Raw genomic sequence first — 22894 nt, forward strand, 5'->3', positions numbered from 1 at the left:
ACCTGCCAAACATCATCATGTATTAACCTTAACTCTACTTAGAGCAATAAATGATGGTGCTCTTGCTTCTAGCAACTCTAAACGTTGCATCAGGTTAAAAAGGAGAAGTGTTTTTATAAATATCCTAAGACTTATATGATAGCTAACTTCTATAAAAATTACACAAAATAGGGACTTCCCTGGAAGTCCAGTAGTTGAGACTCCACACTTCCACTGCAAGGGGCATGAGTTTAACCCCTGGCTGGGGAACTAAGATCCCCACATGCCACAAGGCACAGCCAAAAAAAAAAAGAAAAAAAAGAATTATACAAAATAAAACAAATACCATAATGAGTATGTTGAGGTGACACTGGTTTATAACATTACATGTTTCATGTGTACCACATTATACTTTGACTTCTGTATACACTACATTGGCATGCTCACCACCAAAAGTTTAGTATTCATCCATCACCATACAGTTGACCTCCTTTACTCATTTTGCCCTCCCTCCACACCCTTCCCCCTCTGGTAACTACTACTCTGTTCCATACTGATTTTCAAAAGTACATTATTTCTTTAGAAAGTCTGAGGAAAAAAAAAATAATTGAGTTAGGTCTTGGAGAAACCTTAAGAGGTCAGTCTCAGAATGATTGTCTTAGGAGAGAAAAATCATTTAATGCCAAGTAAAGATTTCAGATACTTATACTTCCCAAATTGATTAAAAAATTTATTGCCTTAATAACTGAAAATTCAGTTGTTATTACCTACCCTGATATGCTTTTCAAATGACCACATTGTTTTGTTCGAATGATTTTGTTTTTCTAAAGTCTTGTAAATCTTCTATGCAAAGATTTAATTGCTTCCTATGAAGGAAGGAGGAGAGGATGAAAATGCATGGTGTGAGGTTCTAGAAAAACAAAGCATTTATCTCTATTTCTGTCTGTTGGGATGCTTTAAGGTTAATAATTGGGAATTGCTCATTTTAAAGCCACATTGCATTAAAAAAAAGACACATGCTTCCTGCTGATAGGATTTTCAGACTGCCTAGAATTTATTGTAATTTTATGAGAGAAAAATCTTAATAGCTCAGCAATCAAATACATTACAAAATAATTTTAGAAAACCTAAGTATTTATAATTTTTCTAATTGTTCCTTGTAAATTTCACTTTTTTCCCTCTTGTACAGTTATGTTATCAGGATTTGGAATTTTAATTTGCAGCTTTCATTCATTTTACAACAGTATGATGAATGTTTTATCTTCCCTGGGACTATTATATCCAGAGATAATAAGAACAGTCATCTGTTATATGGTCTGCATTTCTTGAGTTGTTTTCTGTGATTTTGTTGTCGGCCTAGCAAAATTAATTAGATTAATTCCCTAAATTCTAGAGAATATTATTAGATACCAATTAAGAATTCAGAAATGTATATTTTATATACTAGTTTATAGACTAATTTTAAAAGAAAGTAAATCCATCTAGATTCATAGATTTTGATGTTTAGTCTTCATAATACACCCTAATATCTATTAATGTGTCATTAGTTTTGTAGGAATCTGGTAAAAAGTCATTTATATGTATTTTGAATAAGATGCTAGCTGACCTTAAGCATTTTTTCCCTGTTTGTTTCTTTATGTACATTTTTAAAATAGGGCTAGACACTGCTATATCCTCAAAAACAAAACAAAACTCTGAAAAAGAAAATCACATACACAAATCAGATTGGCTGCTAGTCCTAAATGTCTGACTGGATGCCCATTTATTTTATACTTTTATTATTGTTTTTAATTTATTTTTTGACATAATTTTCAAAAAGCCAACATGCACACAGTTTAACCATCAAGTATAATGATATACAATAGTTCTTTGGCCCACTTCTTCTCAGCTTTACTTACTCACCAGAGACACTGGCTTCAAATACAGCTCTTTTAAAAATTTTGGTAGACAATACTTCCCAGTCTCTCTTGCAGTTAGTTGCAGTCAAGTTTTGAGTTCAGGTCAATGGAAACTGAGCAAAAGTGATGTAAGCCAATTTTTAGGCCCATCAAAAATATCCTGTGTACTATTCTCAACTTTTAGCTGAATGGAGATGACCCTGGCACCTAGAGGATGGGGAGTCCTTGAGTCACTGTTGGTATTCTATGTGTTGGTTACCATACTGTTTTTCATGTACATTTTTGGTGGTAAAATACACCAGAAAGACTAAGTCACTCCCCAGTGCATGGCTTTTTGTCTCTGCTATTATGTAAGAAAATGCAAAAGTGGTTTCTAAAAATGTAACATCAAATTTAATAAAATTTTGTCCCAGATTGAGAGTTGCATGTCTTTAAATGTAGCTGAAAAATAGTACAGGTTTGCTCCATGGAAATGCTTTGTTTTGAAAAGTCCTGCTAATCATGATGGCTTCACTAATATCCCAAGGAACAAGATACAGTCATAGTGGGGTTAATTGTTAATACTTGTACATGTAAACACATAGTGCAAATAGTCTTATTCATAATTTAGATTTATTTTTAACAAACTTGGAGTCAGATCTTGGAATCATTATTTTGATGTTACTGTGTAGCTACCAAGACCTCATTCCAGGAATAGTAGAAACATTATCACTGCCACTTGATTGTTCACCTGTATTTATATTCCTAGTGTAATTCTTGATCAGTAGTTTGTGTGTAGGAATCCTTTTAGGCCACTTGTCCATTTTATGAAGCTCAGTTAACATTAGGTAATATAATCCAGAAATCCACTGAGTAATACAAGTGCAGTATGTGACTATAAGTTGAAATTTGACATAGGAGAAAAGGTGCCATTGTCAATTCCTCCAAGTTACAGAATGTCCACCCCACCACAGGATTTCTTACATATTACACATGCCATTGTCCAGCACACAGAGTGAGTGAAGGTACCAGATTTGATCTGTATATTACTGTACAACATTTAATTTCCTACTTTTGTTCTTGTTGTTTTTTGTTTTTAAAAATAATTGTTTATTTACTGAACCTCGGGCAGATTAGATACACAACCAATTTTAAATTTACATCTTTTAACTCAGTTTTGAAGTGTTTTCACACACACATGCACACAAATTGGCATGCAACAGTTGTCCTAAGGTAAAACACAGTCACCTTAAACTGTTGCAAGTATTTTCACCCAAGGTTGAAAAATTGCTTATCCTGAACATAAAAACTTTTAATAAGTTTAAATTAGTTATATAAAACTCGTTACTTGTAGTTTTCCCCTTGCAAAGATAAAAAAAAAAATGTACGAGTAACTAACATAAGTCAGTTACAACATAATCCTGGATCCACACCAAACCAAATCCACACCAAACCAAATCCACACCAAAACCAGATGCTCCTTTAATTTTAAACCCATCATCAGATACCAAGAGAAAGTCATTTTATTTTATACAAAACAAAATTCACATGTGCCATAAAAGAAAGACCCAAGAAAAACAAAAACAAAACCCCTAATACTGACAGTAATGTTCAGTACTCTAATTAAACAGTGGCCAAAATGCCACTGATCAAAAATAAAACAGTGGCTGTATATCACTGCAAAGAAATCCAAGAGGCTTTTAACCCTTTGGCATCAGAAATCCAGATTTTTCCAGTTACTTGAATGCATACCTCCTATGTGCCAAGAGTAGAGAAAGTGGATGTGCCAGCATAGAAAGAAAAAGAACTATCGTTCACTGAAACACCCAGAGAATTGGCTTTAATAGAGACTTCTTACAAGGTTAGGCAGAAATCAAAAAAATGGTTATTAGCTGCTTGTGTCAACAATTTTAAGTGGAGGTGATTGAGTTCTAGGGTTCAAAGTAAAACTATAAGGGGAAAAAGGTTGTTGGTTATCTTTAAAGCAAAAACAAGATAGACAAGGTGTAAAAGTACCAACCTGGTAGCATATTCTAGTCACAGAGCTCTGCCATTAGGCTGGATAGAAAATGTCAAGATTCAGATTGTTGTTTCTCATAAGGACTCAACAAAATGAATCTTTAATGACTTGAACGGCAGGATAAGGGATCCCAAGAATGCAGTCATTTTAGTAAAGTACTATCCTGAACAAACTGCATTTTATGATGAAAACAAAAGGAAAGAAGGTATAATAAGGACTATACACCTATATTCCACTTACAGTGCTTGAGTTCTGGAAGGACCTGTATAATGAAGGCAGAATTCAAATATGAAATCATGCCAATCACATGTCAAATTTCACTATAACTTTCCTAAAAAAGTGTTTTCCCCCAATATCTGTTAATCACAAAGAAACAGAAGCTGTGAATGTACAGTTCAGAAAATAAAAATGTAGAAACTAATGACGTTATTATGACCAAGATGTTTGGTGAACAGCGAATTATGAGTTTGGGATCATCAGGAAAAGGCTTTTTTTAAAATTTTTAAATATTTATTTATTTATTTATTTATTTTTGGCTGTGTTGGGTCTTCGTTTCTGTGCGAGGGCTTTCTCTAGTTGCGGCAATTGGGGACCACTCTTCATCGCGGTGCGCGGGCCTCTCACTATTGTGGCCTCTCTTGTTGCAGAGCACAGGCTCCAGACGCGCAGGCTCAGTAGCCGTGGCTCACGGGCCCAGATGCTCTGTGGCATGTGGGATCTTCCCAGACCAAGGCTCGAACCCGTGTCCCCTGCATTGGCAGGCAGATTCTCAACCACTGCACCACCAGGGAAGCCCAGGAAAAGGCTTTTTAAACAATCCTCTGGACTGCAAAAAAATCTCTTCAGGTAGTAGATCTGTCCCAATGTCATGGCAACTAGAACAAGAGCTTCAAAGAAGGACCAAAGGACCACTCTGCTGTTTGTGTTGTCATTGATTGCTCTGTGTATTATCTCCTGAACTCCCCTGTTGTCCTGTTCATGCTTTACAGCCGTCATTGCCACTGCGAGCAGCTCATTAATCATTTCTTCTAGCTTGTTCTGGTGAGCTTCTGTTTCCATGTCTTGTCCTTAGGGGGCCTCCCCATTATCAATGGCGTACATCACTATCTTTGGAGTCACGGTGGACACCCTATTGCTAAAACAAAACTTATATGTTCCATCCATGTGAGCAGCAAATGTGTATTTCCCACTGGACTCCCTGTCTGCTTTATAAATTCCTTTATTTTCAGGCCCTGTAGCCTCCATGTTGATGTCCAGGAAGCCGCCCTCGGATACCTCGAAGATGAGGCCCATCTTGGTGCCCGAGGTGACCCGTTTGAAGAAGCACTCCTCTGCATGCGCATCGATGCTGATGAAGTAGCCCGAGACCGTGGCCAGGAGGGCGGCCCGGAGCACGAGCTCCTGATGCACGAGCACCATGGTGCTGCTGGGGCCGAAGCCAGGACCGCGACTGTGGCCTCCAGAGCCGCCGCCACCGCAGCCTTCTCCTAATTTCCTACTGTTTTGATAAGGACTATAGATATGTCTTAACATTTCCTTCCCTCACTCCAGTGGAACATTTCCATGTTCACTCTGGAGACTAGTGCACTCTAAACCCCTGCTGCTCATAGTGCGGTTTATGGGCTAGCAGAATCAGCATCATCCCAGGAGCCTGTTAGAAATGCAGCATCTCAGGCCCCTCCTCAAATCTACTGCATCAGAGTCTGCGTTTCAGCAAGATCCCCTAGAGAATCATACGTGGTTAAGGTTTGAATGAACCTCTGCCTCGGGCGAAAGAGCCTGGAGGCTGGCATTCTGCATGAAGAGTAGGGCTGGAAGATCCACCTTTCTTTGTCCAGTTTAATGCCCTTGCTTTCGGTTCTGTGCCTCACCCTCATCAGGGTCTCTGTCTAGTGTCCCCCAAGTCCCCAACGTGGTCGATTTCTTCAGAAATGAAATTTCTTGAGGCATCATAGTTTTTCAAGCCTCAGTGTCTCACATAGCTTCCTTCTCCTTTCCTCTGCCTGAAATTTCTTTCCCAATCCTTCTCTCCTTCACATTTGTCCTTTCAAGACTCAGTTCAGGTGGTATGATCTCAGGAACAGTTTCTCTGGCCTGCCCCCCTCTCCATCCCTCTACCATCACAAACCCACAGATCAACAGAAATGCCTCTTTGGGGGCACCCACCTCACCCAGTGCTTACTCCATCTTTTCACAGGTCCTGGTCATTGCTACCTTATCCCCCTCTTCGACTGAATGGTAAGCACTTAATGGCCTTTGCTCCCTCAATACTTAGCACAAAGCCCAGCACACAGGGAGGTTCTTAGTAAATAGCTGTCACATAAATGTGTCTGAACTGACCTGAACCTTTAGCAGTTCTCTCACTTGTAGTGAAAGCGCAGGCACCCTGTAAACATGTCTTCGGTTTTGCCCTGATGACGTGGAGAGTCTCTCCAGGCTTCTTCTGCTCTGGATGGAATTTCTGCTCCCCCTGGTTTCTTACCTGCTGCCTCACATCTGGACTTGGCCTCTCATTTTGGGCCCTGGGACTGAAACCAGTTAGACTGTCTGCCTGACTTTCTATCTATTAATCTTGACCCTGAGTGCCGATTCTTGACCTCAGTTCAGCACCAGACAGGGCACCGGGAGCTCCTCGGTCCTCAGTCCCTCTAGTCAAACTGGGCTAATGAAAAAGAAGAGTGCAGTCAGGAGTGGATGAATTATGTTTAGGGAAAGCTATACTGTGGAAATAGGTCGTTGTTTTTTGTTTTATTTTTATATTGTTTTGATGTATAGAGTTTGTTTTCTCTTTGCTTTTGCCACATTAATACAGTATTTATATAACCTTGTGTTTCTTTAGAATGACATTATGTGGAGAATGGGAAATTGTCATTTCACTCTTTCTTAGTCTAACCCTAGGCCACATGCCTGTGATAGAATTTTTTTCTACAGGCTTTTTGCAGGACTATATGAAATGAACATGAGATTTTTTGAGTTATTCCAAATAGTATTTCACAAGCTGACACTATATTTGCTATTCTCAACCTGAGATAAATATGCAAGAATTTACCATTCTGAATATAGTCCATTAATTTTCAACTTAGTGACCTATTTCTACTTCAATCATAAATGCCAAAAATGTATTAGCTTAAATTAGCTTTGTGTCTTATGTTTACACTTCTGTGTATTTACAATCGTTCAACTAAAATGATAACTGAGAGACAGTCTCTCAGGAGAAGTTATATGAGAAACTACCCAGCTGATACCTTCTTTTTTTAAATTAAACTTTTTATTTTGAAATAATTGTAAATTCACATGCAGTTTATTCACATGCAGAATAAATGTAAATTCACATTGTAAGAAAAAATGCAGAGAAATTCTGTGTACCCTTTATCCAGTTTCTCCCCGTTGTAACATCTTATAAATGAGAGGGAGATGCAAGAGGGAAGAGATATGGGAACATATGTTTATGTATAACTGATTCACTTTGTTATAAAGCAGAAACTAACACACCATTGTAAAGCAATTATACTTCAATAAAGATGTTTAAAAAAAAAACTATAATGCAATGTCATGATCAAAATACTAAGATGCTGAACCCTTCTATTGCCACAAGTATTCTACATGTTGCTTTTGTATAGGTTCACTGCTCCTCCCCTCCACTATCACCCCCTCCTTAACGTCTGCCAACCACTAATCTGTTCTCCACTAGAGAACATATGGTAGTTGCATGTTTATTTTACTTTATTAAGAAACTGCTAAGCTGTTTTCCACAGTGACTGTACCATTTTACATTCCCACTAGTAATATATGAGTGACTCAGTTTCTCCATATCTTCACCAGCATTTGGTGTTATCACTATTCTTTATTTTAGGGATTCTGATAGGTATATAGTGATATCTAATTGTGATTTAATTTGCATTTCCCTAATGGCAGATGAGGTTGAACATCTCTTCATGTGTTTATTTGCCACATTATATCCTTTTTGGTGAAATGTCTCTCCATGTCTTTTGTCAATTTTCTAATAGGATTTTTGCTCTTTGGTTTTGAGAGTGCTTTATATATTCTAGATACTAACCCTCTGTTGAATATGTGATTTGAAAATATTTTCTGCCAGGCTGTAATTTGTCCTTTCATCTTCTTAACAGGGTCTTTCACAAAGCAAACATTTAAAAACCTTGATGAAGCCTAATGTATCAATTTTTCCTTTTATGGATCATGATTTTGTCATCAACTCAAAGAAGTTTATGCTTAGTCTTAGTTATCCAAGATTTTTCAGTTTTTTCCTTAAAAGTTTTATAGCTTTAAATTTGTCTGTTATACCTTTTGAGTTAATGTTTTTGAACAAGGTGTGATACTTAGGTCAAGGGTCTTTTTTTTTTTTTTCTACAGATGATGTCCACTTTCCTTAGCACTATTTGTTGAATGGACTTTGTCTCCCATTGTGTTAGTTTGCACCTTTGTCAAAAATCTATAGGACATATTTTTGTGGATCTATTTCTGGGCTCTCTATTCTGTTTGTCTATGCCTCCATCAATACCACAAAGTCTTGATTGATGTAGCTATGTAATACATCTTGAAACCGAGTAGACTGATTCCTCCAACTTTCTTCTTCTTTTTTCAAAAATGTTTTAGCTATTCTAGTTCCTCTGCCTTTCCATATAAAATTTAGGAGATATATACATGTGTGTGTGTATATACATATATACACACATATATATATCTCCTCACAAAAAATCTTGTTAGAATTTTTATAGGAGTTGTGTCAAACCTGTATATCACTTTAGAGAAAATTGATATCTTTACTATGTTGACTCTTCTAATCCATGAACACTGTATTCCTTGTCCTTTTTTTTTTTTTTAAGAATTTTTTTTTGATGTGGACCATTTTTAAAGTCTTTATTGAATTTGTTACAATATTGCTTCTGTTTTATGTTTTGGTTTTTTGGCCACGAGGCATGTGGGATCTTAGCTCCCCACCAGGGATTGAACCCACACCCTCTGCATTGGAAGGTGAAGTCTTAGCCACTGGACCACAAGGGAAGTCCCTCTTTTTTTTATGCAATTATCTTATAGGAGTCAAACTACTGTTCATGGATGTTAATAAGATAGTTTCTATTATGTACCTGGTCTTTTCTTTTTCTTTTTTTTGATTTTGAACACTGTATTTCTATCGACTTATTTAAATCCTTAATGTCTTATATCAGCATTGTGTAGTTTTAGCATACAAATCCTATGCATGTCTTGTTAGATTTACACATAAGGATTTTTTAAAGCTATTGTACAAGTATTGTGTTTTTCAGTATTCATATGTTCATTGCTAGTATATTTAAAAAAATCAAGTTTTGTATGTAGATCTTGTATCTTACCACATTGCTGCATTCACCTATCTGTTCTATGAGATTTTTTGGTAGAATTTGAAATTTTCTATAAAGGCAATTGTGTCTTCTGTCATAGGGACAGTTCTATTTCTTCTTTTCTGATCTGTATGTCTTTTATTTCCTTTCCCTGCCTTATTGAACTGGCTAGAAATTACAGCACTATGTTGAATAACATTGGTGAAAGCAGATATCCTTGCCATGTATCATTAAGCATAATGTTAGCTGTAGGGTTTTTTTGTAGATGTTCTTTATCAAGTTGTGTAAATTCCCCCTTATTCTTATTTTTCATGAAGTTTTTTGAATGGTTGCTCTGCATTGATTGATTTGATCATGTTATTTTTTCTTCTTTTTTTAATATAGTAGATTATGTCAAATTGATTACATTGAATGGTTTTCAAATATTGGAACTGTCTTGCATCCATGGAATAAATCTCACTTGCTCATGGTATATAATTCTTTTTTTAAAAAATATATTGCTGAATTCTATTTGCCAATATTTTGTTAAAGACTTTGCATCTATATTCATGAGGCATATTGTTGTACTGTTGTACAGTTTTCTTGTTTTTTACTGTCTTTGTCTGGCTTTGGTATCAGAGTAATACTAGCTCATAAAATGAATTGGGAGCTATCCTTTGCTATTCTATTTTCTGGAGGAGTTTGTGTGTAGAATTGGTGATAATTTTTTTTTAAGCATTTGGTAGAATTCTCCAGTAGAATCATCTAAGATCAGAGTTCTTTTTTGGTAATTTAAAAAATTATGAATTCAATATCCTTAATAGCTTTAGGGCTATTCACATTATCTATTTCATATTGGATGACTTGTAGTAATCTGTGTTTTTTGAGGAATCTGTCCATTTCTCTAAGTTGTCAAATTTATTTGTGTAGAGTTGTTTTTAGTACAGTTGACCTGTGAACAGCATGGGGGTTAGGAGCACCAACTCTCCATGCAGTCAAAAGTCCATGTATAACCTATAGTTGGCCCTCCATATCCATGATTCCACATCAGCATATTCAACCTGTTGTGTATTGTGTAGTACTGTAGTATTTACAATTGAAACAATTCCATGCATAAGTGGACCTGCACACTTCAAACCCATGTTGTTCAAGGGTGAACTATTTTTCAAGGTGGGGGTGGTAAATGTTTATTTATTTATTTATTTTTCTTTTCTCTTTTTTTTATTGAGGTGTAGTTGATTTACAATATTATATGTTTCAGGTGTACAACATAGTAATTCACAATTTTTAAAGGTTATACTCCATTTATAGTTATCATAAAACATTAGCTATATTCCCTGTGCTGTACAATATATCCTTGTAGCTTGTTTATTTTATACATAGTAGTTTGCACCTCTTAATCCCTTACACCTATCTTTCCCCTCCCCCTACCCTCTCCCCACTGGTAACCACTAATTTGTTTTCTATATCTGTGAGTCTGTTTCTTTTTTGTTATATTCACTAGTTTGTTATTCTACATATAAGTGATATCACACAGCATTTGTCTTTCTCTGTCTCAGTCATAATAAAGGTTCATCAATGTTATTGATCTTTCCAAAGAACCAGCTCTTTGTTCCATTGATTTTCTCTATTGTTTTTCTCTTTTGAATTTCACCAACTTATGTTCTTTATTATTTATTTCCTTCTGCTTGGTTCAGATTTATTTTGCTCTCTTTATTCCAGGTTCTTGAGGTGGGATGTTAAATTACTGATTTGAGAATGTTCTTCTTTATTAACAGAGATTTTAGTGTTATAAATTTCCCTTTCAGCATCGCTTTAGGAGTGTCACATAAAACTTTTATGTTGTGTTTTCCTTTTCATTCTGTTCATTGTATTTTTTGATTTCCACTTTCCTCTGACCTTCATGATTTCTGATGAGCAATCCACTGTCATTGAATTATTTTCCCTCATTGATAATGTGCTATTTTATCTGGCTGCTTTCAGGATTTTGTCTTTGTCTTTAGCTTTTAGAATTTTAATGATGATGTGTCTTGTCATGGATTTCATAGAGTTTTTCCTGTTTGGGCTTTACCCAGCTTCTTCAATCTGTAGTTTTATGTCTCTTGCCAAATTTAGGCAGTTTCCAATCATTATTCCTTTGAGTACTTTTTTAATCTCATCATTTTCTTCTCTGTTCCAGGACTTGGATGACTCAAATGTTAGATCTTTTGTTATTGTCCCCCAGGTATCTGAGGCTCTGTTCATTTTATTTTTTTAGCTTATTTCCTCTCTGTTTGTTCAAATTGGGTAATTTTTTATTGTTCTATCTTCCAGTTCATTGATTCTTTACTCTGTCACCTCTTTTCTGCTGTTTTTTCCACTTTATTTCAGTGATTGTATTTTGCAGTTCTAAAATTTCCATTTGGTTCTTTTTTATATCTTCTAGTTCTTTGCTGAGACTTTCTATTTTTCAAAAGTTTCAAGAGTGTTTGTAATCATTCACTGAAGCATTTTTCGATGGCTACTTTAAAATCTTTGTCAGATAGTTCTAACATCTCTGCCATTTCAGCGTTGACATTTATTGATAGTCTTTTAAAATTCATTTTAAGATCTTCCTTGTTCTTGGTATGATGAGTAATTTTCAATGGAAAACTGAATATTTTTGTGTTTTGTTATAAGACTCTGGATCTTATTTATTCCTTTTATTCTAATTCTCTTTCTCTGACACTTGTCCTTTTGGGGAAAGAGGAGGGCACCTCCTTGTTAATGCCAGATAGAGGTGGCCTCTGTGGCCATCCAGGCTCCGTTGACACCTGGTCAGAGGGATCCTCATTTCACTGGATGAGTGGGACTTTCAGCTCAGCTGCGATCTCCACTGATACCACAGTGGAGATGGCCTTGTTACTGCTGGTTGATGGTGAAAGTCCTCACACTTCCTTAGACTTCTTCTGACACTGCCCTAACAGGGAGGAGGAGGAGTGCCTAATTATTGCTGGATTGGGGTGGAACTACAGACTCTCACATGGTCTCCAGGGATATTGTGTAAGAGAGGGGGCTCATTACTGGTCAGCAGAGGTAAATGTTCCATCTTCCTGCTTGGTCTTCTCAGACATCACCTTAGTAGGGGTGTTGGGGCACTTTGCTATAGTGTGTGTGAGTGGAAGTCCCAGCTCCTCACTCCACTCAGTCTTTGCCAGCATGGGTGGAGTAGGGCCACAGACTTTTCTAGGGTGTTTGGCTTTTATTGTTTTCTGTCTTGTTGGGTTGCCCTTTTTTTATTGCTTGGCTAGAGAAAGCAGGTTTTGTTGTGGCTTTTTTCCTTGCCTCCATTGGCATTCCCATATTGTTGGCTTCTTCAGCTCCAAGTCTGGATATATGATGTTAAAAGAAAACTTAGAGAACCCACCACCATGTTTTGTCTCATGTCCCAAAGTCTCTTGTTTGTCTGCCTTCTTCTCTCCCCCTTTCAGTGACTTCCTATGTGTTTTATATAAAATGTTCAGGGTTTTAAAGTTTTATTTTATATGACAAACAGGGAAATGATGTTTACTCTATGTTCCCAGGAGCAGAAATCCAATACATTCAATTTTAAAATGAGGAAATTGAAGTCTTGGGTAAGGATCCACAGCTACTAGTGGAATGACTGAATTCGATTCCTGCTTGCTCAACTCTTTGTTCAGTGTTCTCACCATTGTGACAATGAAATGCAGGCAACTGCCTTGAACTGTGATGGTGCAGAGACAGTGTCATGAGAATCCTGTACAGACTCCCACTGCCTCCTGGCCACGTATTTTACTTTACACATATTCCTTCAGAACATTTACATAGTCTTAGCTAACTTACTATATTGCTGTCTTCACTGATGGGTCCAGAATTCCCACATATGAACAGCTTAGAGGCAGCAGTGTGAATTTAAGGGAGGGCTGAGGAATTAAACACTAACAAATGCTCTCTTTTTACTTAATTAAATATTATTGGAGGTGGATGGGGATAATGGATGGAAATAGGAGGTGTTAAATAGCCTCAAGCCATCCAAACATTGCCTGCCTTGTATTAAACTCCAATGATAACAATATGCTGATATGGCAGCCTCTGTTGATTTTAATTAATTAATTTAGGACAATGGTGGAATATTTATTTAATATGAATCTGAGGTTATCTTTGGCAATGGAAGATTAAAGAGGACCTTAATAAACAAATTTATTTATTTTTCCCCTACTGTTGGCATTAGAAAAACATCTATAGCCACATGAAAACAGAATCTGTCATTTCTGAGTTCCACTTATCCTTGCATAAGTCTCAAGTATCAAAATTGATTTTTAAGAGTGTTCATTTGAAAAACAGCAGAGATAAGATTCAAGGATGCTTGCTCTTAGAGAAGGATTATTTATTAAGGGAAAGACTTGTCCTTTGAAAATTATTATCATAATTATCACTAAGAACCCAATTCTATATTTCTTATTAAGGCAAAATCCCTATTGAGGTAAACACAAGAAGGATGTTGATTGCAGTGGGATATCTGTCTGAATAGGACTAAGTAATCAGCTTTGAAATGTCACTCAGTGGAATCAGCAGGGCAGAGGCTATTCCCTGGCAGGTTGCAAAACATATTTTTGGAATTGCCAAGGATTTTACATCATCCTTGCATAGGTAATTATTAGATAACTACAGAAACAATATTTAAAACTCAAGGAAAAACTGTATTGAAACAGAGAAAATAGCATAGAAATCCAAGGAGCTATATCAACTCGTTGACTATGTTGAGAGTCATTGAATCGCATACTCTCAGAGTTCAAGCCACTTGGTCTGAACCCACACTGGTGAGTAATTATACTCCAGAGTCACCTGGCCGTGGTGTTTGTATGTCTCCTATCAGGGAAATCTGAGACTGGCACAGACGGCCCACTTCAGTCTCTGTGTGCTGTCCCTGTCTTCATTTGTTGGGCTTGACTCTACTCTTTCAGGCCATGCAAGTGTTTGGGGAATAAATTATGAGAATGCAAATTAGCTTAAATCATCTGAAAACATTAAAAACCTCAATACAATAGGCACTTGACATTTTGAAAGGCTACTTTCCAAAACTTTTAATGTTCTCCAGACATGGAAAGATCGCTGTCAAAACTATATATCAAGTTTTCAGGTAGCAAACTACAGCCATCCGCCACTGAGTTTTCAGATACTGAGCAGCTGACTAGTTTTGCTCACTCACCAAAAATTTTTATAGAAAACATTATCTCTGTAATTGCCCTCAGCTCACTGATTTACTCTTCACTCATTCTACAAATATTTATTGAAGGCCTAGGATGTGACAGTTACTGTACTAAGCTCTTTAGATAATAAAACAAATATAATCCCTGTCCTTAGGGTATTAGCAGTGTAGTAGAAGAGGTTGTCAATACACAAGTAAATAAAAAAATATAAAATACAAATTATGATCAGTGCTTTGAAAGAAACAAAGAGGGTAGAGTGATACACGGTACATTGTAGAGAAGGGCTTACTCAGGACTGGTAGGCAGGGAAGACCTCTGAGGGAGTGCCATCTAAGCTGAGAATTGAAAGTGTCAGTTACATAAAAAGTAGGGGGGGCTTCCCTGGTGGCGCAGTGGTTGAGAATCTGCCTGCCAATGCAGGGGACACGGGTTCGAGCCCTGGTCTGGGAAGATCCCACATGCCGCGGAGCAACTGGGCCCGTGAGCCACAATTACTGAGCCTGCACGTCTGGAGCCTGTGCTCTGCAACGAGAGAGGCCGCAATAGTGAGAGGCCCGTGCACCGCGATGAAGAGTGGTCCCCACTTGCCGCAACTAGAGAAAGCCCTCGCACAGAAACGAAGACCCAACACAACCAAAACTAAATAAATAAATAAATAAATTTATTTAAAAAAAAAAAAAAAGTAGGGGACAGGGTATTCTCAGTAAAGGAACAGCATGTGTAAAGTCTCTGAGACTGGAAAAAACACAACATCTGTGGGGTTGAAAGGTCAGTGTGGGTGGAGGAAAGTGAAAAATGTGGATGGGCAGGAGATGAATTTCGTCAGATAGGCAAGGGCTAGATCACGTGGGGTCTTTGTAGACCATTTGTCTTAGTCCATTTGGGCTGCTATAACAGAATACCATAGACTGGGTGGCTTAAACAACAAGCATTTATTTCTCATGGTTCTGGAGGCTGGGAAGACCAAGATTAAGGTGCCAGAAGGTTTAGTGTCTGGTGAGGGTCAGCTTCTTGAATGACAAATGGCCATCTTCTTGCTGTGTCTTCACATGGCAGAAGGGGGTGAGGAAGCTTTTGGGGTCTCTTTCAGAAGGGCTCTAATCCCATTCATGAGGATTCCAACCTCATGACCTAATTACCTCCCAAAGTCCCCACCTCCTAACACCATCATGTTAGGGGTTAGGATTTCAGTATATGAATTTCGGGGGGATACAAACATTCGGTATATAACACCATTGTCAGGAGTTTATATTTTATTCTTATGTAATAGGAAGCCACTGACAGCTTTTTAATAGAAAAGTGACATGTTCATAGACCGGGTCAGACTTGTGGCAACCCAGAGTAGCTATTTTACAGTAGCTACAGAATCTGCTTGTTAATTCTAAGGAAAGGCAGCTGATAATAATTAATGACATATAACGATTACTTTTTGTTGTTGTTGTGGGAAAAACTCGTTGGAGAAAAAACTGGTTGGAGGAGACATGAGTGTCAGTAGCCAGCAGAGAAGCCAACAAAATAGTCTATGTGAGATGGTGACTTAGACTATGGTGACAGTGGTGCAAATGAAGCCCAGTGAAAGGATTTGACATGCTTTTTCAATGAAATGACAGAGGAAGTGTGTTGATATCAAGCAGCTAGACTGGGTGCATGTGGTGCTAGTTGCTGAAGTGGAGAAGATTGGGGAGACATGGGTGGTGGGTCACATCGAGAGTGTAGTTTTAAACTGATTTGTTGCATTTGAGATGCTGACAGACATCTGAACGAGGAGGCTGACAAGCATCTGTAAACCAGGACTCAGAGGACAGGTTTTAGGATGTAAATTTGGTATTTGAGGCATAGAGATAGAATTTAAAGCCATGGAAACTGAAAAGATCACCGAGAGAGAGGGGGTTAAGAGAAAAGGAAAGAGGGTTTAGGACTGAATGAGAGGTCAACAGTTAGAGGTCAAAGAGAGAGAGAGGCGTCTGCAAAAGAGTCCGAAGAGGAATTGGCAAAGAGACAGAAGGAAAACCAAGAAAGCAAAGAGTTGAGGGGAGGAGAAGGAGAAAGGTGAAGGGTCTGCTGTATTGAATGCCACCGAGACTGGTTCCTGACTTCAAAAAGTATAAACATCAAATCAAAATTAGATATATTTAGCATCTGTTATTTCATGTGTTTTACCTGCTAGCATGATTTTCCTGCTCACTTGCAGAAATAACAACTGCTGAGTCATAACACTGTCAAATCACATTCTTAAGAAAAGTCTCCCATCTATTCTTTCTTCATGAATTTTGATTCTCCCTGAATTCTCTGGATAACTTCTACAATTCTCTCCATGTTGTTGTCATACACAGAATCTACAGTCTTCAAAAGTCTCCACTTTCCAAATGTAGAACTATTTTAGATGCAGTTTATTATCTTTTGAAAATTATCCATATTCATTTTAAAACATATTAGCTCTTCACCTTCAATGTACTTGAATTGTTATGTTGTCGGAACCTTGAAATATTAAGCTTATCGAAAAGTTAGGACAAGTTTTCCCTAGAGGGCGGCGAGTAGTTTTAAATTCAAAGTGGTAAAAAACAGTCTGTATCTTAAAATAGAAGCAAATTTTTTCTCTGTTTCACATTCTCTCAAGATATCCACAATCCTTTTAAACTCTCTATTTCTTATTAAATACAAGCAATTTAGCTCTTTTGTGAGATTATGCAAATAACTCATCCAGAATTAGCATTTAACATGCAGTTCTTATATCCACACAAATGTTTTGTATAAAGTTGTTTTAAAAAGATTCAAATCTTTATAATTAGGAAGAGAAAATATATTAATAGGAATAAAGGGATACTCCTCTAATCTCCCATATGTAAATTAGCTTATAATTTTCCATCATTTACTTTAGAAGCAACAGAACAATGGAACTTTTCTTCTTCAATATTGCTGTCTCTCTCTTTCTCCTGTCAAAAGTATGTGCTTATACATGTATATCTAAAGGAAAATGACAAGGAATGTTAAATACTCTAGTTTTGTAGGAAAGAGAGGGTTGGTAACTTGTGAATGGGATTGAAGTTGATACTCTGTGCTTTGGCCTCAAAGGGATGAACTGCAACACAGACCCCCTGGGGTTCTTATTTCAACTGGCTGTTTGTCCTTTTCCTCTTTGCTAGGGGCTAGATCCATTCTTGCCCATCTGACCCTTCCTCTACAGTCTCCTCACCCCTCCCCAATCTTTACATGAAGGACAGTACTGTGGAATACATGGGGAAATTGTTCACTTCCCTGGGGAGCACTTCCCCGGGGAAGTTCACTTCCTTTTCACTTTAGTCTCTAGCTTGGCCCTTGGAGAAAATGATCATGCAGGCAGCACATAGACAGTGATCAACACGGCAGTACTGGGTGGAGTCTTCAGTCTCACTTATCTTCTGGAGCATGACTTTTCTCTTTCAAGTTTCCAGAAGTGCAATGCCCAGTCCTAGGAGTTTAGCATAATTAGGTGAACTAGGATGGTGAAGGATTCACAACCAAGTCAGACACTGAACCATTGAAAGCATTAGGTTGTTGAACCTGGAAGAGGAAAGGGGAACTCTGAAGAGACTTTAAATACAAAATGGGTTATTAAAAAAAAAAGTTTTTTTTAATTGGAGCATAGTTGATTTACAAAGTTGTGCCAATCTCTGCTGTACAGCAAAGTGACTCAGTTATACACATACAGACATTCTATTTTAATATTCTTTTACATTATGGTTTCTTTCCTTTTTTTTTAAACATAAAGTTGGAATAACTTACTTGAAAAATCCAATCACAGAGAACACTGCCTTCACTGATGAAATAGACAAACATGTGAAGCATCAGTACTATCTAACAGGACTTTCTGGGATAATGTTTTTTCTTTCTTAATTTTTGAATTTTACTTATTTTTTTATACAGCAGGTTCTTATTAGTCATCAGTTTTATACACAACACTGTATACATGTCAATCAATCCCAATCGCCTAATTCATCACACCACCACCCCCACCCCCACCCCACCCCCCTGCCGCTCTCCTCCCTTGGTGTCCGTACGTTTGTTCTCTACATCTGTCTCAATTTCTGCCCTACAAACCAGTTCATCTGTGCCATTTTTCTAGGTTCCACATATAAGCGTTAATATACAACATTTATTTTTCTTTTTCTGACTTACTTCATTCTGTATGATAGTCTCTAGATCCATCCACGTCTCAACTAATGACCCAATTTCGTTCCTTTTTATGGCTGAGTAATATTCCAATGTATATATGTACCACAACTTCTTTATCCATTCGTCTGTCGATGGGAATTTAGGTTGCTTCAATGACCTGGCTATTGTAAATAGTGCTGCAATGAACATTGGCATGCATGTGTCTTTCTGAATTATGGTTTTCTCTGGGTTTATGCCCAGTAGTGGGATTGGTGGATTGTATGGTAACTTTATTTTTAGTTTTTTAAGGAACCTCCATACTGTGCTCCATAGTGGCTGTATCAATTTACATTCCCACCAACAGTGCAAGAGGGTTACCCTTTCTACACACCCTCTCCAGCATTTGTTGTTTATAGATTTTCTGATGACACCCATTCTAACTGGTGTGAGGTGGTAACTCATTGTAGTTTTGATTTGTATTTCTCTAATAATTAGTGATTTTGAGCAGCTTTTCATGTGCTTCTTGGCCATCTGTATGTCTTCTTTGGAGAAATGTCTATCTAAGCCTTCTGCCCATTTTTGGATTGGGTTGCTTGTTTTTAAAATATTGAGCTGCGTGAGCTGTTTATATATTTTGGAGATTAATCCTTTGTCCGATGATTCATTAGCAAATATTTTCTCCCATTCTGAGGGTTGTCTTTTCGTCTTGTTTATGGTTTCCTTTGCTGTGCAAAAGCTTTGAAGTTTCATTAGATCCCATTTGTTTCTTTTTGTTTTTATTTCCATTACTCTAGGAGGTGGATCAAAAAAGATCATGCTGTGATTTATGTCAAAGACTGTTCCACCTATGTTTTCCTCTAAGAGTTTTATGTTTTCCTCTAAGAGTTTTATAGTGTCCGGTCTTACATTTAGGTCTCTAATCCATTTTGAGTTTACTTTTGTGTATGGTATTAGGGAGTGTTCTAATTTCATTCTTTTACATGTAGCTGTCCAGTTTTCCCAGCACCACTTATTGAAGAGACTGTCTTTTCTCCATTGTATATCCTTGCCTCCTTTGTCATACATTAGTTGACCATAGGTGTGTGGGTTTTTCTCTGGGCTTTCTATCTTGTTCCATTGATCTATGTTTCTGTTTTTGTGCCAGTACCATATTGTCTTGATTACTGTAGCTTTGTAGTATAGTCTGAAGTCAGGGAGTCTGATTACTCCAGCTCCGTTTTTCTCCCTCAAGACTGCTTTGGCTACTCGGGGTCTTTTGTGTCTCCACACAAATTTTAAGATTTTTTGTTCTAGTTCCGTAAAAAATGCCATTGGTAATTTGATAGGGATTGTATTGAATCTGTAGATTGCTTTGGTTAGTATAGTCATTTTAACAATATTGATTCTTCCAATCTAAGAACATGGTATACCTCTCCATCTGTTGGTATCATCTTTAATTTCTTTCATCAGTGTCTTATAGTTTTCTGCATACAGGTCTTTTGTCTCCCTAGGTAGGTTTATCCCTAGGTATTTTATTCTTTTTGTTGCAGTGGTAAATGGGAGTGTTTCTTTAATTTCTCTTTCAGATTTTTCATCATTAGTATATAGGAATGCAAGAGATTTCTGTGCATTAATTTTCGATCTTGCAACTTTACCAAATTCATTGATTAGCTCTAGTAGTTTTCTGGTGGTATCTTTAGGATTCTCTATGTATAGTATCATGTCATCTGCAAACAGTGACAGTTTTACTTCTTCTTTTCTAATTTGTATTCCTTTTATTTCTTTTTCTTCTCTGATTGCCATGGCTAGAACTTCCAAAACTATGTTGCATAATACTGGTGAGAGTGGGCATCCTTGTCTTGTTCGTGATGTTAGAGGAAATGCTTTCAGTTTTTCGCCATTGAGAATGATGTTTGCTGTGGGTTTGTCGTATATGGCCTTTATTATGTTGAGGAAGGTTCCCTCTATGCCCACTTTCTGGAGAGCTTTTATCATAAATCGGTGTTGAATTTTGTCAAAAGCTTTCTCTGCATCTATTGAGATGATCATGTGGGTTTTATTCTTCAGTTTGTTAATATGGTATATCACATTGATTGATTTGCATATATTGAAGAATCCTTGCATCCCTGGGATAAATCTCACTTGGTCATGGTGTATGATCCTTTTAATGGATTATTTAATTTAATTGGATTATTTAATTAATTGGATTATTTAATTTAATTGGATTCTGTTTGCTGGTGTTTTGTTGAGGATTTTTGCATGTATATTCATCAGTGATATTGGTCTGTAATTTTTTTTTTTTTGTAGTATCTTTGTTTGGTTTTGGTATCAGGGTGATGGTGGCCTCATAGAATGAGTTTGGGAGTGTTCCTTCCTCTGCAATTTTTTGGAAGAGTTTGAGAAGGATGGGTGTTAGCTCTTCTTTAAATGTTTGATAGAATTCACCTGTGAAGCCATCTTGTCCTGGACTTCTGTTTGTTGGAAGATTTTTAATCACAATTTCAATTTCATTACTTGTGATTGGTCTGTTCATATTTTCTGTTTCTTCCTGGTTCAGTCTTGGACAGTTACACCTTTCTAAGAATTTGTCCATTTCTTCCAGGTTGTCCATTTTATTGGCATAGAGTTGCTTGTAGTAGTCTCTTAGGATGCTTTGTATTTCTGCGCTGTCTGGTGTAACTTCTCCGTTTTCATTTCCAATTTTATTGATTTGAGTCCTCTCCCTCTTTTTCTTGATGAGTCTGGCTAATGGTTTATCAACTCAAAGAACCAGCTTTTAGTTTTATTGATCTTTGCTATTGTTTTCTTTGTTTCTATTTCATTTATTTCTGTTCTGATCTTTATGATTTCTTTCCTCTGCTAACTTTGGGTTTTTTTGTTCTTCTTTCTCTAGTTCCCTTAGGTGTAAGGTTAGATTGTTTATTTGAGATTTTTCTTGTTTCTTGAGGTAGGCTTGTATAACTATAAAATTCCCTCTTAGAACTATTTTTGCTGCATCCCATAGGTTATGGATCGTCATGTTTTCATTGTCATTTGTCTCTAGGTTTTTTTTAATTTCCTCTTTGATTTCTTCAGTGATCTCTTGGTTATTTAGTAACGTATTGTTTAGCTTCCATGTGTTTGTGGTTTTTACGTTTTTTTCCCTATAATTCATTTCTAATTTCATAACATTGTGGTCAGAAAAGATGCTTGATATGATTTCAGTTTTATTAAGTTTACTGAGGCTTCACTTGTGACCCAAGATGTGATCTATCCTGGAGAATGTTCAGTATGTACTTGAGAAGAAAGTGTAGTCTACTGGTTTTGGATGGAATGTCCTGTAAATATCAGTTAAATCTATCTGGTCTGTTATGTCATTTAAAGCTTCTGTTTCCTTATTTATTTTCATTTTGGATGATCTGTCCATTGGTGTAAGTGAGGTGTTAAAGTCCCCCACTATTATTGTGTTACTGTCGATTTCCTCTTTTATAGCTGTTAGCAGTTGCCTTATGTATTGAGGTGCTCCTATGTTGGGTTCATATATATTTATAATTGTTATATCTTCTTCTTGGATTGACCCCTCGATCATTATGGAGTGTCCTTCCTTGTCTCTTGTAACATTCTTTATTTTAAAGTCTATTTTATCTGATATTAGTATTGCTACTGCAGCTTTCTTTTGATTTCCATTTTCATGGAATATCTTTTTCCATCCCCTCACTTTCAGTCTGTATGTGTTCATAGGTTTGAAGTGGGTCTCTTGTAGACAGCATATATATGGGTCTTGTTTTTGTATCCATTCAGCAAGCCTGTGTCTTTCGGTTGGAGCATTTAATCCATTCACGTTTAAGGTAATTATCGATATGTATGTTCCTATGACCATTTTCTTAATTGTTATATGTTTGTTTTTGTAGGTACTTTTTTTCTCTTGTGCTTCCCACTTAGAAAAGTTCCTTTAGCATTTGTTGTAGAGCTGGTTTGATGGTGCTGAATTCTCTTAGCTTTTGCTTGTCTGTAAAGCTTTTGATTTCTCCATGATATCTGAATGAGATCCTTGCCGGGTAGAGTAATCTTGGTTATAGGTTCTTCCCTTTCATCACTTTAAGTATATCATGCCACTCCCTTCTGGTTTGTAGAGCTTTTGCTGAGAAATCAGCTGTTAACCTTATGGAAGTTCCTTTGTATGTTATTTGTCATTTTTCCCTTGCTGCTTTCAATAATCTTTCTTTGTCTTTAATTCTTGCCAATTTGATTACCATGTGTCTCGGCATGTTTCTCTTTGGGTTTATCCTGTATGGAACTCTCTGTGCTTCCTGGACTTGGGTGGCTATTTCCATTCCCATGTTAGGGAAGTTTTTGACTATAATCTCTTCAAATGTTTTCTCGGGTCCTTTCTCTCTCCCTTCTCCTTCTGGGACCCCTCTAATG

The 22894-nt window shown here is 37.0% G+C and overlaps 1 pseudogene; it reads right to left on the minus strand.

Moving 5' to 3' along the window:
• Positions 1–3794: 3794 nt before the first annotated feature.
• Positions 3795–5295, minus strand: LOC118884042 (annotated as a pseudogene).
• Positions 5296–22894: the final 17599 nt, after the last annotated feature.

This window comes from Balaenoptera musculus, chromosome 18 (genome assembly GCF_009873245.2).
Source record: "Balaenoptera musculus isolate JJ_BM4_2016_0621 chromosome 18, mBalMus1.pri.v3, whole genome shotgun sequence".
Taxonomy (NCBI): domain Eukaryota; kingdom Metazoa; phylum Chordata; class Mammalia; order Artiodactyla; family Balaenopteridae; genus Balaenoptera; species Balaenoptera musculus.